Consider the following 17,587-nt stretch of genomic DNA (forward strand, 5'->3'; position numbering starts at 1 on the left):
GCCCCTAATCATTTACAGGTTATTTGACTTGTCCATTTAAATAAGCAATGATTAGCACTAGTTCCGGTCAGCTTTGCCAATGATTCATCTTTGCAAGAAGCAATTACAGTAAATCTACTGGAGGAGTCAATGAGGGGCTTAAGGAGATAAAATAAAATATTAAAGGGACTGAAAAAACTCTTTTAAAAACAATTAATTTGTTTTCTGGTTTTGTGTTCTTTTGTTTCTAAGGATCTATTAGACCATAGATGGAACAATGAGGGAATTAGATTTCCTGCTGCCATTAAAAAGGATTCACTACTATCAGTCCCCTTGTGCATTGAGTCCCCTAAAACTAAAAGTCATAGAGAATGTTAAAGGTGAAATAAAGGTCTGGTGGTTTTTTGTTTTTGTTTTTGTTTTTTTTTAAGAAAAAAATCTGTTTCATAATATAAATCATTAAGGGACAGACTGTGGTACCCTTACTCATGTTTCATACACAAGCAGTCCCGCTGAAGTCAGTTTAATTAATTCAATCAATGGGATTTTTTGTGGAGTGAGATGCTATTTACTGTGAAAAAAAGCTATCTGAATCTCACCCTACCCAAATGCAGTCCCAGTCCTGCAGTGAGGACTAAGCAAATGTGCTCTTGTCTCTGCAAATTTCTCTGTGAAGGATTGGGTCCTAAAGAAGTAACCTGGAAGCTCACTTTTTCTGAGTGCAATGTAGGGTTTATTAGATAAATGGGAATCTGGGTAAGAGGGTTTTTCTGTGGTAAATGTTGTCTACCAAAAGATGCAACCTGAATTCAGATAATGAAGGGTTCCATATCTTTACATCTGTGCTTTCACAAATCTGCTACATATTGAGGGTTTCCCCGATGGTGCTGGTGGCATCCCAAACAATTGGAACAACGAAGAGGAAACAAAAGAAAAACTCCTCCTACCTCTCTATTACGTGGTCTCTGGTGATGTCAGTGGAAATATGGAATCCTGTATTTAGGACTGGACAAGAAGGATTTTACAAACAAAATATTTAAAATGTAAACATATTTGTAACACATTCTGTTAAGGACCTGAGACTTACAGGCTTTGTGCTGTCCCTCCCGATGGCAACGGGTGTTAGGCATTCAGCGCCAGGATGGGGTGAAGGTCACACTGGGCGAATCTATCACCGCACGCTCCACCGTGGAGAGTGGCATAGCCATTGGGCTAGAACAGTGGTTCCCAAACTGGGGTTCATGAAATGTTACATGGGGTTCTTTGGGAAAAAATTACCTAATGGTGGACAGAGCTGTCCCGAGGGACCCCAGGCAGTACGGGGCCAGCAGTCCCTGGACTTTAAGAGCTAAGCAGATCAAAGCAAGCATATCTGTCACACTGAGGAGATTTAAATTTCAAGACTCCTTATAAGAAATGGAAAGGGAGGTGGATATTTTTCCTGTTTTTAAAATTAAATAGGCTGCTAGTATTGTTTTTAAAATTATTATGAAGAACAAGTTTAAACTTTGTTGTAATGTGCGTTGTTTGCCTGGACTGCTCAAGACCTGAATGTTTGTGTAGGAGGAACTCTTTGAGTTGGCTTCTTAAATACCTTCTTGCTGTTTCACATCTGATACTCCTTGATGAAACATAGGAGCCTTGTCTTATAACAGGCTTAATTAAAGTGATACAAGCAGTGAAAGTGAGATCTTGGAAGAGTGTTGCCATTTTCATAATGTAATAAAAATACTGTAATGATAAATAATAATAAATTATTGTGTAATAAGCATATCATAAAAACAAATGTTATATTTCCAAGATCACTGCTTTTGTCATTTATTCTCAGGTAAAGAAGAAAATCCCTGCAAATATTCATTTTTAGGAGGAGGTTTGTGAGACTTGACATTTTAGTGAAAGGGGTTCACAGGTTGTTAAAGTTTGGGAACCACTGGGGTAGAATAATCTCTAAATAGACTCCATTATGATTCTTCAGCCTTCAGTGGAAGATTCCTTGCTAGAGATTCCCAGAGCTGAGCTGAGATACTGCTGGCACTGTGAACATGTCACACACTATATTTTACTCTTTTTCTTTCTAATTCTCAGGAAAATAAATACAGTTTAGAAAATTCTTAATATAGTAGCTTCTATTATCTTTTTCTAGTGCCTTGTCCTCGTCTTTTCTTAGACCTTAATATTCCTTTGTTTTTCATTTTGTGTTTCACTCTGAGTATCCATTTTTATTCTCTGAAAATAGTTTTTTTCCTTGTTCTCAGTATTTGTGTGTGTGGGGGGGGGAGTTTAGGATCCTTTTGTCCTTTAACTTATCTCATTCTCCTGTTACCCAGCCAAATCTCTTTAATAAGATGTTCTTTTCACTGCAAAATGTCCCTTTAATATATTGATAGAATAATCTGTGAGTTGTCACACACTAAGAATTTTTTTCCTGCTTCAAAATGCTTTCTACGCTCTGCCACTGTTTTGCATATCTGAGCTGAATGTATTATGGCTATAGAGGGTTTATTACAGTTGTACGTTTCCAAGAAATGCCATCAGAATTGCAGATTTCTGCTCTTATTTCAGCTATATAACATTGATAAAGGATTGCTTCAAAGGGAGGAAAATGGGTCTGTGCCTTTTGTGTGCCTTTATTTTGTATAAAGAAGGCTTGAATGTACTTCTGATAGTTTTTTACCATGGAAATATCAAGGTTGTCAAGATTGACATTCCTTTTTTGGTAGTGAACTCATTGGAAGGCTTAAATATCTATTGTGAGCTTTCTTGGCCCTGGATTGAAGGGGTAGGTGATTGGCAAAGGATTTTTAAAAACTGGGAGTGTGCCCTTTCATTGCTTCATTATGATGTATAAAGAAGACATAAAAGGTTTTGGTTTGATTTTGGGAGGGAAGTAAATGTATTTTTTTTCTTTTCTTTTAATCTTAGAAATATCAAGAATGTCAGATCTCAGATTTTGCTGGAGAACCTCTGGGTGGTTTTAGGGATGTTTACTGTGAACATCAACACCTTAACTGAAGAGATTGGGAGTTTGAATATTTATCTCACGGTTTCCTTTATCTGGAGTGTTCTTTAATCACTGAAGTTCAATAGGAGATTATAAAAACAAACTAAAATCAAAGCGTTTTAAACAGACTGGCTGAAAATCTCTTCTCTGTCAATTACTCAGCTTTCATTTTTTTGACTCTTGTAATATCACCATTTCACATATTTTTCCAGTCTAGAAGGATGTAAATTTCTAATGTAAAAAACAAGCAGAGAAAAAATTTCCTTTTTAAAACTGATCAAACAAGAGCACTTTTCAGGCATTCTTTATGCGTCATAGAGAAGTTTAAAAGGCCACAACCCAACTTTTCCCTTTGTAGGTCACCTTTCACTTGATATAAAACTTTCTGTAAACTATGACAATTTGTCATAGCTTATTTTGGTGAATCAGAATATTATTTTGTGTAATTTAGCCAAAATGATGTCTCTCTTTAATGTTATGAGAGATGCAAACCACAGTCCTCTGATGCAAGAGAAAATGTACTGACTTCTACAGGATTAAGTAATAAGAGAGTTCAAACAATACCGCAGTCACAGAAGTGTCATGTTAGCAACATCCAAACCAAATGCTGTGTCTTTGGCACTGTTTTCAAGGCAATCCTATAATATTTGATCATTTACTGTCAAAGGCTGATAGGTAAAGGACAAATCATATTAGCAGACAGAGTTGCAAGACCACATTGCCTTTGTTTCTGTTAACCCTTTGAATGACTATTCCTTGGTGCTTTTGTTGTTTGGTGTGAAGCAGCTGAAGCTAGAAATGGGCCCAAACCAGAACAAATTATCTGAAATTTTCCCTCTACCCTTCCTTCCCTAATTTGAGTGTTTTGAATTAAAATGCTTCAGTTTACCTTGGTTTGGTTTACAAAACTGGTTTTGGTTGTAAAAACTTGTTAGCTTTTACAAAACATGAATCAAAACTGGCTCCAGTTTTCCCTGTCTTTCAGAAAAGCTCATACAAGACCCAGCCCATAAAAGTTGGGGGAGGGGGGCAGATCCACAGCTGGCATAAATTGTCATAGCCCCGTTTAAGTCAATGGAGATACGACAGTGTACACCAGATGAGGATCTGCTCCAGTTTTGACATTGATTTCAATGGGAATAACAGAGCAATTAGAATCAGCTTTGAATCAGAATTAAAAGTGGAGTAAAAACTAAGTGTTTTCTAGTGCCCAAGCCAGGGCAAAAAGAGTGATGTGAACTGGTTGCAAATCTCTCCTGGAGGTTTTCGAATCATTGCTCTGGCATCTCCTCACCCACACCCACTGTGGAAACTGGGTGTCGGTTTTAGTGGATTGAGCCTTAGTCACTGGTTCAAAATTAGTCATGTTCAGCTACTAAAATAGATGAAGATTCAGATCAAGAGCCAAATCCTACTTGCCTTTCCTCACTTATGCACATAGTCCCAAGGTGCCCATCTAAGTTCTGACTTCAATGGGACTCCTTCAGTGAGTAAGATGAGCAGGGTTTGGGCTCAACTGGTACAGATGTATTATAAATGATAATATTTTTACTAAGCAGTAAGCTTAGAATTTTTTCATTTGGGGAGTTTTTTCACATTTATTTTTTTTTATGTAGTAAACAATTGTGAGCCAATTTGGCTCTCAGTTACGTGGATCTAATTCCCATGGAGGCGTGCCTGTGGAAGTGCAAGCAGAATTCAGCTCTAGATTTCCTGTGGCAGGGGGATTCCTTTTGTTTTGTTTTTCCTGTGGGTTTTCACATCCAAAGTTACTCCATACAGTGTCTTTGATCCAAAGCATGGCAAAATGCTTTGCAACCAAACAAAAAAACCATAGGCTGTTCTTTGTCACCAAGTACCCTGGGATGTGGCCAGACAAACTGGTCACCACTCCTATCAAAGGAAGAGCACAAATAGATAAAAATAATTTTGAAAGAAAGTGAAATGAAAACAAAATGGAAAAAAAACAGTAAAATAAACATGCAGTGATGTTTTTTTATTACTGTTGCAAAGATGATAGATGAGTTAAATTGAGTTATGCTTATATTATAATGGAAGAAAATAATTGCGACCTTCCATCAGGAAACCACAAAGACCCTTATTGATCTGTCATCCTCAGGGTATGTCTAGTAATATTTAATAAAATAAACAGAGACAAATAACTCTTTAGAGGCCCTATAATCTCCCACACCATTTGGATTACAAATTTTTGGCAGAATTAAAAATAGCCCCACATCTCTGTGATTATAAAGGCTTGGAGGGGCTCATTTAAACAATCTCATACAATAAAGGAAATGGATTTTCTATTACAAGTAGAATACAATACAGGCTGAAATTTTTCTCCTAAGAATCAGGCACTAGTTTCTTGATTTTTTCATTAGCTGATGCTTTTGGAAATGCTATATATTAAAAATCATAAAAAATATCATCTGAGATCCTCACTCGTGATGCTAAAAAGAAGTTTGGGCATGTAACCTTCCTTAAGGTTGGTATGCCATAGTAATCCAAATTAAAAAGCTGTAAAAGTTAAGGGCCTGATTGTATCCACTAAATATATACATAGAGGGTACCAGCATATGCTGCAGCATCCCCTCCCGCCTTTACAGCATCTGTAGAGGATTCTCGGTAGGTCATCTGTTGGATGCGTAAACAGGCTGTGATGGGGCAGAGGGAAATGTGCATTGTCCTCTAGGAAAACATGCTTAGCTCACAGCAGAAAGATAATACAGTCTAAAGGTGTATTATCTCTGTGTGATCATTCTCCATGGATGCCATTAAAAGGGAGACCCAGGGAAGGAACCAGGTATAGAAGTCCTCTCATTCCATTGGAACCACACTGGCAGCCAGTAGTAGGTGACTTTTGGAGATCCAGATGTGGTGCAGAAATGTCCTCCTGCTGATCCCTGGGATCCATGGAGTTTGGGGCTGCTGCTTGCTACTCTGATAGGGAGAAAGCTCTGCAAAGAGAACCTTGCTGAATTTCCCTCCTCCTGAGCTCCCTACTGGGGCCGGGTCTCTGTTTATCTCCTACTCTGTTGTTCAGTATGATGAGGATTTTTTTTTAAATAATTTTCTTTCTGAAAGTCATGTTATTCTGTAAAACTGACATTTGTTCTCCGTCATCTTCTAGCAAAGGTGCTGCTTTCTCAGGAAAGCCAACCTAGTAACTGTCACTTCCAGACTTTTAAATCAGATCCTTTGATTGAAGAGAAGGCTGCTCATTGGTCACTAGTGTGGCAAGAAAATGTACTGCATACTCTGAAAATGCACAGCCCAAACTTCTAGTAGCTCAGTGAACAGTTTCTAGATGCTGATCAGTGGATTGATTTTTTTTTTATGTCTCAGATTTGTAAAATGCCTTTAAATGTCTCTTAAAGCATGTGAACATTAATTACATAACAAAATAACCATTTTTTTCATATCAGGCTGAAGCCAGTCTCCAGCCTTGCCTCCTTCAAAGTTCCTCCCTATCTTCTCCATTCCACAAATGATGCCATCCTTTGTCCCACTCCCGCCTCTGACCCTTCTTCCATCCCATCCCCTATGCCTGGGACACTCCCCCTATGTCTGTTTCTAAAGTCACCTCCTTCTCCTCAGTCACATCCCTCCTAATAACCCACTTTTGCTGTGTCATCTATATGAAGCAAAATGAACAAACATAATAAGGCACTGCATTGTCCAAATGTCACATGTGCTTTACTGCATAACCACATTGTCTGAGTATACAGTCATAGAGTTTAAGGGCAGAAGAGACCACCAGATCATTTCGTCTGACTTCCTGTACATCACAGGTACTGAAACCACCCAGAACCCGCATATTAGACCCAAATATTAAAGCCCGTAGGAGACTCGACTATTATATGCCACAGGAAGAGAATATGAGGGATCAAGGTGCACCAATGCCCACGGACACTGCGCTAGCAGGGGAATGATTAAGTGAAATATATACAGATAATCCTGGCAGGTGACCGGGACTCACACACTGCAGAGGAAGATGAACCCCTTCTCCCTGCCCCCGCTGGTCACTGCCAATCTGACCTAGGAGAAAATGCTTTCCCAACCTCACATATGGTGATCAGTTAGACCCTGAACATGTGAGTAACAACCAGCCACCTGAGAGAGAGCGCTCACTCTCACCTCAGAGCCCTGGCTCTCCCCCTTCACCGTCTCAAGCCATAGATACTTTCTCTTCTGATGCTATAGGGAAGGAGATTTTTTAAAAAACCTACCCAGAATACACTGGGGGGGGGGCCCTTCCTGACCCCAGGTGACCAGCAGAGACCCTGAAGCATGAGCTTTTAGGAACATAATTTATGGAAGTGAGCCCAGCCCTCTCCCATCACAAACAACCCCACCTTATAATTGCATGCATAATTGTCCAGCTCTCTCCTAAAACTAACTGTTGTTTGCCCCTACAACTGTCAACAAGAGGCTATTCCAGAATCTCACCCCTCTGATGGTTGGTATTATAACCCATGTCCCTCCACTCCCAGTTCCCCCTTTTTGTCATGTCTGAACTGAAAGTCTAAATCATGCAAAGACGTATATATGGCACTTCAACTCCCTCAGTACCTATCCTGCTTCAGCTGTCCTCAGCATTGCTTCCAGTCAGGTCCAGTCCAATTTGAACTGTAGTTTTATCTGAGCTGGTGATCGCTTGACACTTTCACAACTGCCAGCAATAGGAAACTGGGCTTCAGCATCAGGAGACTTTGAAGGAACCTCAGTTCCTTAGTACAGGTCTGTCTTCAGCACCTTCGCAGTAAATGCATTGGCTTGTCACAGAAGTAAGCAATTGTGCAATGTATGCTTTGGGACAGATTCTGCTCTCACACAGGTTTGACGTCATTGTAACTCCACGACTCCTGATTTATGCCTGATTCTGCGAAATCAGAATCAGATCCTGTATTTTATAAAGGATACCATGGGCCAAATTTATTGGTGGCTTAAGCAGTGACATAAATGGATTAGAAGACAAACGCAGGTGGCAAAGCAGTGCAAGCTGTGCAATTTGACTTGCAGCAGGTGAGCGGAATGAATGGTTGTAGCAAGGAAAGTACTGAGGGAGCAGAAGAGATTGCAGCCAAAAAAATAAAGCACCCAACAGGAGGATGTAATATAAGGTGTGTTCTGCCTCCTCTGTGTGTGTCAGGGTTCTCAAACTGAGGGTCGGGACCCCTTGGGAGGTCATAAGGTTATTACATGGGGGGACGCGAGCTCTTAGCCTCCACCCCAAACCCCACTTTGCCTCCAGCATTTATGATGGTGTTAAATATATTTTGAAAGTGTTTAATTTATAAGAAGGGTCACAGTCAGAGGCTTGCTATGTGAAAGGGGTAACCAGTAAAAGAGTTTGAGAGCCACTGGTGTATGTTGTTCTGCTTTTGCACACTGACTGAATGGAAATATGTACAAATTATACCACTTAACCTTTAAACTCATACCCATTTTCTGCCTACTTTCATCCCACAGGTCTCTTACACCACTGTTTAAGGGCTTCTCTAAACATGGAATTATTCCACAATAACTATTCCATTGTAAATTCACAGCTTACCTTTTTCTGGAATAACTTTCGCAGATAAGCCATAAATCACAAATAAATGAGTCCTAGGGACTTCCATGGGAGAAGCACTTGCTACACCAAGTCTGGATATTTTACCAGCATCCTCTGTGTCTTATTTTTAATTCATTAAACTGAATAATGAACCAACACCTCCACAGTGATAATTTATGTAGTGAGTGAAACGTCATAAAATTAGTATAAAGGAAATGGATAAAATTCAGAGATTGCATAGGTCCATTATATCTGATTGAATCAATAGTATTTACTTAGTGCTAATGCACTAACTAGATTACAAGAACTAATGCAACAGTGGTCAATGACAAAAACAACTCTTTGAATGATCTTGACAATAGAATGTGCAATGTTTTTAATTTGTATTAACTAATTACAGTAACATGTATGTCTTTTCTACCTTGTTACCAGTCTCACCTCTTTTTTTCTGTTATTCAGCAGTGAAATAGACCAAAGCAAAAAGTATTAAGAGTTGATTGAAATGATGCTATTACTATATGAAATGTACACCGGTGACTTTTGTCACAGAACTACCTTTGTGGGGGCGGGTATGAGTAATTTAAATAATCTCTCTATTGACTTTAGTGGATTTGAGATCAGGTCTTTAAAGTGTGTGTGAAATGTAATATTTCCTTTCAAGCTTTTTGTTTTTGTTTTGTTTTTTTTTGGTTTGCAACAAGGTGCTGTTTCCATGTGACTTTTTGCATGTGTGGTTGTAATTATAGGGAACACACATAGCATCACCTATAGCTAAGGTTGCCTAAATATTTCCTTTCTAAAGGATTATTTTCAGTTGTTTATAGCTTTCTCAGAGGTTTACCTTTGCAGCCAAAATATGAAGTACTTGCTCTCAGGGAATGTATTTTTCCCCTGAAAGTTTCATCAAAAACATTTGAGTCATTTTCAGGGACAAAAGGAGTGGGGGATGTGAACAATTTTCTACTTTAAAAAAAATGCAACTTTTTTTATATTTTAAAGAAAAGCTCTAGTGCTTCAGTTGAAGCTTGTTAGAAACTTGATGTTTGAAAAAGGCAGAGGGTCCAATCCAAAATATTGAAATCTGTAGGATTCTTTCCATTGACTTAAATGAATGCTGGATCAACCCCTTAGTTCTTCAGTCATAAATGTGGCTTTCATTGGTTCATAGAAACTCAGATTTGAGTTGTCCAAAAATAGTGGAAGATATATCAGTTTATACCAGGGATGAATTTAGCCTAGCGGATTTGCCTAGGTGTATGAGAATAAACTCTGTCCCATTCTGCATATTTTTCTCTGTTTCACCACATCATTAGTCACAAGGAGCAGGGCTGGGTTTAGGAGGCAAAAGGGGCAGTTTGCCCAGGCCTCATATTTGTGAGAGTCTCCAACATTACAGAGGGGCCAAACTAGAGTGGGTGGGGTTGCAACCTGGCACACTGGGTCACAGTGCCACTCAAGTTTGGTGCCTGCCTTCAGTGTTGCATGGAGTGACTCGCCTGCCCTAGTGGAGCTCAGATCCCATCATAGCCATGGCTGGCATCATTGTGCCAAGCCTGAGGCAACACACCAGGCCAGGAGCCCAGAGGCAGGAGCAGGTTGGGGGATACCAGTCCCACCAGCAGTGGGGCCAGAGCTCAGGGACAAGCATGCCCCATGCAGGGTCCCCCCCCCCATCCCAGTGAGGAGGGCAGTAACTCCACAGGCCTGGGCCCTCTCTAACTCCACTTTTTCCCCCTTTTCTTAAAGTCTTTTACCTCGATGGTAATTTTTTGGATGGAGGTGGGGGAACTTCAGTTTCAGATTTTGATCCAGGCTTCCAAAACCCTCTGTACAGACCTGACAAAGAAGCATGAGGCCTGATGCTGCTTTGTTGAAGTCAAGGAAAATATTCCATGTGGTTTGATCCCCATTTTGAAAATGGACATTTCTCTAAACTGTGGTTCGTGAACCCCTGGGGTTTCGTGAAATGTTACACGGGGTTCCCAGGAAAAAATTCCTTAATGGCAGACAGAGCTGTCCCTAGGGACCCCAGGCAGCACAGGGCCAGTAGCCCGAAGCCCCTGGAATTCCAAGAGTTAAGCAGATCAAAGTAAGCATGTCTATCACACTGAGGAGATTTAAACTTCAAGACTCCTTATAAGAAATGGAAAGGGAGGTGGATATTTTTTGCTGTTTTTAAAATTAAATAGCTAATATTTTTAAAATTATTATGAAGAACAAATTTAAGTTTCGTTGTAACATGCATTGTTTGCCTGGATTGCTCAAGACCTGAATGCTTGTGTAGGAGGAACTCTTTGAGTTGGCTTCTTAAATGCCTTCATGCTGTTTCACATCTGATACTCCTTGATGAAACATAGGAGCCTTGTCTTATAACAAGCTTATTCAAAGTGATACAAGCAACGAAAGTGAGATCTTGGAAGTGTAGCTATTTTCATAATATAATAAAAATACTGTAATGACAAATAATAATTAATAAACAGTGTGTAATAAGCGTGTCATAAAAACAAATGTTATATTTCCAAGATCACTGCTTTTGTCATTTATACTCAGGTAAAGAAGAAAATCCCTGGAAATATTCATTTTTAGGAGGGGGTTCACGAGACTTAACATTTTAGTGAAAGGGGTTCACAGGTTGTTAAAGTTTGGGAACCACTGCTCTAATCCCAACAGACTGCCAATAAATTCTGCCTGGGTGGAATTCACCTATGACAGGGACACATGCAGAACAATCAGGTCCTGGATTGGGGCCTTAAGCATAGGTGCTGAAACTAGAGGTGCTAGGGGTGTGGCAGCATCGCCTGGCTTGAAGTGGTTTTCATCATATACAGGGTTTACCGTTTTGTTCAATGGCTCTCAGCACCCCCACTATATGTATTGTTCCAGCACTCATGGCTGTAAGTGCCTGGTGGCAAAAAGGGTGGGTACGACATGGTACAAGGCGCCACAACTCCTACTTTGCCATAGGAATGAGCAACAGTTCAGTGCTACCTCAAAACCAAGCAGCATTATTAAGTCATGTACTAATTCATTGAGTCCCCCAGACAGCCTATACTGCACAGGTGTCTATTAAGTCTCTGTTGCAAATTCAACCTGCCCTTTCAAGCCAGGATACCCAGGAAGGATAGTGCCTGCCCTCCTTGATATTTAACCCCCCATAGCAGCCCATCAGTGCAAGGAGAGTGCAGTGTACCAATGGGAGTGAATCAGAGCCTTTATTCATAATATTTTGTTGAGAAAGCCAGATGGGAGGATATGAACATGAAGTTAGCACCAGCAATAACTTAAGTACCAACAAGTTACACTTTTCTTATCATAAGCATTTTACTCTGGATTAGTGAAAAACAAACAAAATCCAAGTATTGTTTGTATGGCACTTCCTGCTTATTTACATGCAGCAGCTTTTCTTGGGAACATGCCAGTCTGTTCTTGGAACATGCATAAGTTGTTTTGCAGTGTTTTACTAAGGAGCAGAACTGGACTGGTTACAGTATTGAATGAGTGGAAGGGTCTGCACAGGGCATGTGACCCGTGCATGACATAAATGATGGCTCAGCATGAGTCCTTTCCATGGCTGATATGAGGGAGGTAGGTCAGGGTTAGGATCAGGGAACCCAGTGTTTCATGGATCCTTCTGTCAGCATAGGTTCCCCACAGAGATTACATCAGCAGTTGTGCACAGGTAGGAAAATCTCGTCTCATGCCCCAGTGCATTTCACAAGTGCTTCACCCAGCTCCTTGGACTGGGGGCTGGATCTGAATGTGCCCCTGAGTGAGGATTTGCATACATTCTAGAAGAGGACCTTGCAATTGCCTCTGTTGCTGCAGAATTTGCATGTCTCATTTATTTACTGTACTTATTTCTTGAGGTTTGGTCTATTGTACCGTAGATGTTTGTTCTATAGAGATTTCTTCTAATCTGCTTTCTTCCAAAGCAAATCATGTGAATTAGTCATGTGAGTAACTTGAAAGGAATTCAGACCATGAGTGCCAGCTTATATATCCGCAGAGGTAGGAAATCTTCAAGATTTTAAACAGCATTTTGTCCAGGTTCAGAAACAGTCTGTACTACTTAATCATGCAGAAAAAATTCATCCTTCTGCCTTTGAGGGATGAAAGGGGAAATCCATTTACATGTCTGCTTTACCTTTTTCCTTGTATTTTATTCATTTTGTCCAACTGTGCCGTGGACACCACTTGGGAAGTGAAAAAGGAGATTGTTCCTTTGTTAAGGAAATAGACCTGAGAAGGATGAAGCAAATAGGGTTTGTAATTGTGCCAGAAATGGGAAAGTTTGGCATTATTGTTTTTCCCTTCTTCTCATTTGGTTGCAGAGTTATAACTACAACAACTGGGTAGTTGTCTCTACCAGAACCCAGAATTAAACAGATTGGTATGTGACAGAAGTGGAGATTTATGAGTAGGGGGAGGGATAGCTCAGGGGTTTGAGCATTGGCCTACTAAACCCAGGGTTGTGAGTTCAATCCCTGAGGGGGCCATTAAGGGAACTGGGGTAAAAATCTGGGGATGGTCCTGCTTGGAGCAGGGGGTTGGACTAGATGACCTCCTGAGGTCCCTTCTAACCCTAATAGTCTATGATTCTATGTAACACCTCAGGAATAATTCCTTCCAAAGCTAGCAGCGACCAAAAGTCCAGTTCTTTTGGGCACTTTTGTAATGGGTTTTGGGTTCTGTACAGAACCGGGAAACTGGAGATATGGGTTCTGTTCCTCAGACTTCCAGTATGACATTGGGCAAATGATGTAAGCTCTCTGGGTGAAATCCTGGCCTCCCTGAAGTCCACAGGGCCAGGTTTTCATCCTTTGTGTCTCAGTTTCATCATGAAACATGGGAGTAATAATACTCATCTACCTCAATGGAGGGTCGTGAAACTAAACTAAGTGTTTGTATACTGTCTTGAAATCTCAGATGGAAGGCACTATAGGGGAGCAAAGTATTTGTATTTTATTTGTATTTGTATTTTTAAAAATATACAAGACTGTTTAGAGAGGGGAACTGCCACGGTTGCCCTATTTTCCCCTTATTTGCCCTTTCTCCTGAGACTGTGTTGATTGCAACTTTTTCTTAACTGTATTCCATGAGGGCAGACACTCTTGAAAATTGTGTTCTGTGGTGACAGTACTTTTTTTTAATCACTAATCCTAATTCATTGACCTCCTGGAAGCATAAAGACAAAACATTGTTTTGGAGAGTTGTCTCTACAGAAACCTTGACCTTCTCCCTTCCAAATAGGCTAGGAAATCAGTCCAATATCTAAGACTATCTATTCTGTGCATTTTACACCAAATTTATTTTTTGAATATTTATCCTATCATTGACAAATTTCCAGACCCACTAAGTGCAGGTGATCCCGCCCACTCTCTGTGTGGATGAGAGTGCCTGATTGTGGAGATGTTATTGTGAGACGGTACTTGTGTTGATATAGATTGCAAACTTTTTCTTGCCTTTTCTTTGTTAAAAATATAGGCTTTGATTCAGCAAAATGTTTAAGCACATTTATTCATTTATATTACTGTAGTGCAGAGTGGTTCTCAATCTGTGGCCTGTGACCACTTGCAGCCCAATCAACACACAGCTGCAGCCCATGTGAAATCCTCAGTGCCATAGAGGTAGTATATATATTGTGTGGGTGTGGCCCATGTTATAAATAGAGAGCCCACAATGGCAAAGAGGTTGAGAACCACTGCCATAGTGCCTAAGAGGTTCAGTCATGGACCAGGAGCCCATTGTGCTAGGAGTTGTACAAACAGAGAAGAAAAAGGCAACTCCTGCTTGAAGAGCACATGTTTAAGTCCATCCCTAGTCAAGAAAGCATTTGAACATGTGCTTAATTTGACCATTCAGTGGAACATAATTCAATGGAACATAAAGAATCTGTTTTCCTGTATGGGGGCCTTAAAAAGGGGGGGGGGATAGCTGAGTGATTTGAGCATTGGCCTGCTAAACCCAGGGTTGTGAGTTCAATCCTTGAGGGGGGGCTTTACAGGTCTGGGGCAAAAATCTGTCAGAGACAGTTCTTGGTCCTGCTGTGAAGGCAGGGGACTGGACTCAATGACTTTTCAAGGTCCCTTCCAGTTCTATGCAATAGGTATATTTCCATATAATAAAAAAAAAGAATTAACAAAATGTTTAATTGTTTAGATCTTCAAAGACTACACTACCATTTGTGCTTAATGAAGCTGACCTCAGGCTGCATACTACAGATTGCACAAAGATGCAACATAACTGATTAGTTTCATAATTTTAACTAATTTTAGTTAAAAACATAGAAATATAAAGTCTTCATATCTGCCATGTTCTAATTATGTTTTTTGCCCCTTTTCAAAAATGTTAATCCATTTCTCTCTATCAAATTAAAAACCTGGAGATCCACTCACTCGTACTTAAAACTCTCCATTACTTCAGAGAGAGCTCCAGATTTCTCTGATTCAAATTTTACTCTGTGGAAATGCCTAGGTATCCATTTTTTTTTACTTGATAAAAAAGGTCATCCTTCCCTGCCCAACTGTATGCTCATCTTGTACCTCAGTTTCACATTCCCCAAACCTTTAAGTACTGCTACCTGCACATTTATTATTTTACTTTTATATTGAAAAGTAAATGTGATTTCTTTTTTACACATTCACCATTCACTTGAATCATGAGACCTGCTGCCATGATTAAGTCATTCATTTCTAGTTCATGCAAGATATTAAATATTATGTCTTTTTCTGATTGAGAAACTCACTTAATTTGGGTGCAAGATTTTGGATGGCAGAGGCCTGAAGAGACCGTTAATGATCGCAGATTAGAACGTAATAAGAACATAAGAATCGCCATACTGAGTCAGAGCAAAGGTCCATCTAGCCCGGTATCCTGTCTTCCAGCAGAGGCCAATGCCACGTGCCCCAGAGGGAATGAACAGAACAGGCAATCATCAAGTGATCCATCCCCTGCCACCCATTCCCAGCTTCTGGCAAACAGAGGCTAGGGACACCATCCCTGCCCATCATGGCTAATAACCATTGATGGACCTATCCTCCATGAATTTATCTAGTACTTTTTTGAACCCTGTTATAGTCTTGGCTTTCACACAGTCTCTGTCACAGAGTTCCACAGGTTGACTGTTCGTTGTGTGAAAAAATACTTCCTTTTGTTTGTTTTAAACCTGCTGCCTATTAATTTCATTTGGTGACCCCTGGTTCTTGTGTTATGAGAAGGAATGAATAACACTTTCTTATTTACTTTCCTCACACCAGTCGTGATTTTATAGACCTCAGTCATATCCCCCCTTGGTCATCTCTTTTCCAAGCTGAAAAGTCCCAGTTTATTAATCTCTCCTCATATGGCAGCTGTTCCGTACCCTTAATCATTTTTGTTGCCCTTTTCTGAACCTTTTCCAAGTCCAATATATCTTTTTCAAGATGGGACGACCACATCTGGATGCCATATTCAAGTTGTGGGTGTACCATGGATTTATATAGAGGCAATATCATATTTTCTGTCTTATTATCTATCCCTTTCTTAATGATTCCCAACATTCTGTTCCCTTTTTTGACTGCCGCTGAACATTGAGTGATGTTTTCAGAGAATTATCCATAATGACTCCAAGATCTCTTTCTTGAGTGGTAACAGCTAATTTAGACCCCATCGTTTTATATGTATAGTTGAGATTATGTGCATTACTTTGCATTTATCAACATTGAATTTCATCTGCCATTTTGTTGCCCAGTAACCCAGTGTTGCAAGATCCTTTTGTACCTCTTCAGTCTGCCTGGGACTTAACTATCCAGAGTAGTTTTGTATCATCTGCAAATTTTGCCACCTCACCGTTTACCCCATTTTCCGGATCATTTATGAATCTGTTGAATAGGACTGGGCCCAGTACAGACACCTGGGGATTGCAGGATCTGCAGCTATCACAGAGACTTAGTAGAAATCCTTAACTAAAGCCTTTATTTCTTCCAATCTGGTTTATACTGGATATTTTGAATTCTGATACTTGTTTAATTGGGTAGCTTCATAAAAAGGCACTTCTGGAGGAGTTGGAGGGAAGAGAGTGGCAAATATTTTGAGGCTATCACATTTTGGACAGTTGGTTTCAAATATGCAACTTTATGTCAATAATTTTAATTTTATGTCAGCTAAATTGAATGTACAAGCATCAGTTAATCTTCAGGCAGTGACAATTCTTGCCTAACCTAGCTCAGAGACTTTTTTGACCAGCTGGCAACATGTATTTTGCAGACTGGATTGAGGGCAAATTCCAAGTAGTTACAATTTCCCCTTTGAGCAAATAGGATTATTACCTCATGTCCATACTGGATATGGGCAGAATGCAACACTTGCCTACTACACCTCATCACATTCCAGTGGCACACCTCTATCACATTAACATTTTTCTTTCTGAGTCATACACACCACTTTCACTCCTAGTCATGCATAAAAACAATGTATCCAAACCCGAACACATATCAGCAGGGTCCCTGGCTATTTCAATATTTGTGTGATTTGTCACTAGGATTTGCTGTAATATTGTAAATGTGTAACCCAGAGATCAGTTATTTTCCATATTACCACAGAATACTTGGCAGAGTATTTGTGTCAGGAAGGGACACAGTCTTCACAGGGTCAAAGGGTTAAAACAACAGCACCTCTTTTTCCCAGTAGTATTTTGTGTTAGCTCAAACAGTGATTTACTTTAGGTTGCCTAGCAAGAACTAAGAGAAATGGATGAGACCATTTAAAACTTTCCATCCAACTCCTTGTTCTAGTTTTTGGGGTGGCCTTTTTGGCTCTCTGCTCCATTCAAAGAACAGCTTTGTGTTTATCCCATGCAGAGCCAGGATTTGTGGAAAGGTCTTGTGTTCAGCATGTCCTTGGAGAGATGTCCAAAACCAGGACATCTGGGAGGAGAGTCAGTCTGGTCACTTCTACCTTTAGGAGGATATAAGAAGGTGTGATCTGTTAGGAGCAGGAGGGAAAATATAGGCCACTTGCTATTAATAAGGGATTGGAAAATGTTTAATGAGGACTGGCAGGGTGTTCAAATTGTA

General features: G+C 40.0%; 1 protein-coding gene across 7 annotated transcripts in view; it reads left to right on the forward strand.

Annotated features, from left to right (window-relative positions):
• MET (MET proto-oncogene, receptor tyrosine kinase) overlaps nt 1-17,587 on the forward strand; it is a 160,073-nt gene that overhangs the window by 69,091 nt on the left and 73,395 nt on the right. The gene's annotated exons all lie outside the window — the stretch shown is intronic.

The sequence above is a fragment of the Gopherus evgoodei genome, chromosome 1 (assembly GCF_007399415.2).
Source record: "Gopherus evgoodei ecotype Sinaloan lineage chromosome 1, rGopEvg1_v1.p, whole genome shotgun sequence".
In the NCBI taxonomy this organism is placed as follows: Eukaryota; Metazoa; Chordata; order Testudines; family Testudinidae; genus Gopherus; species Gopherus evgoodei.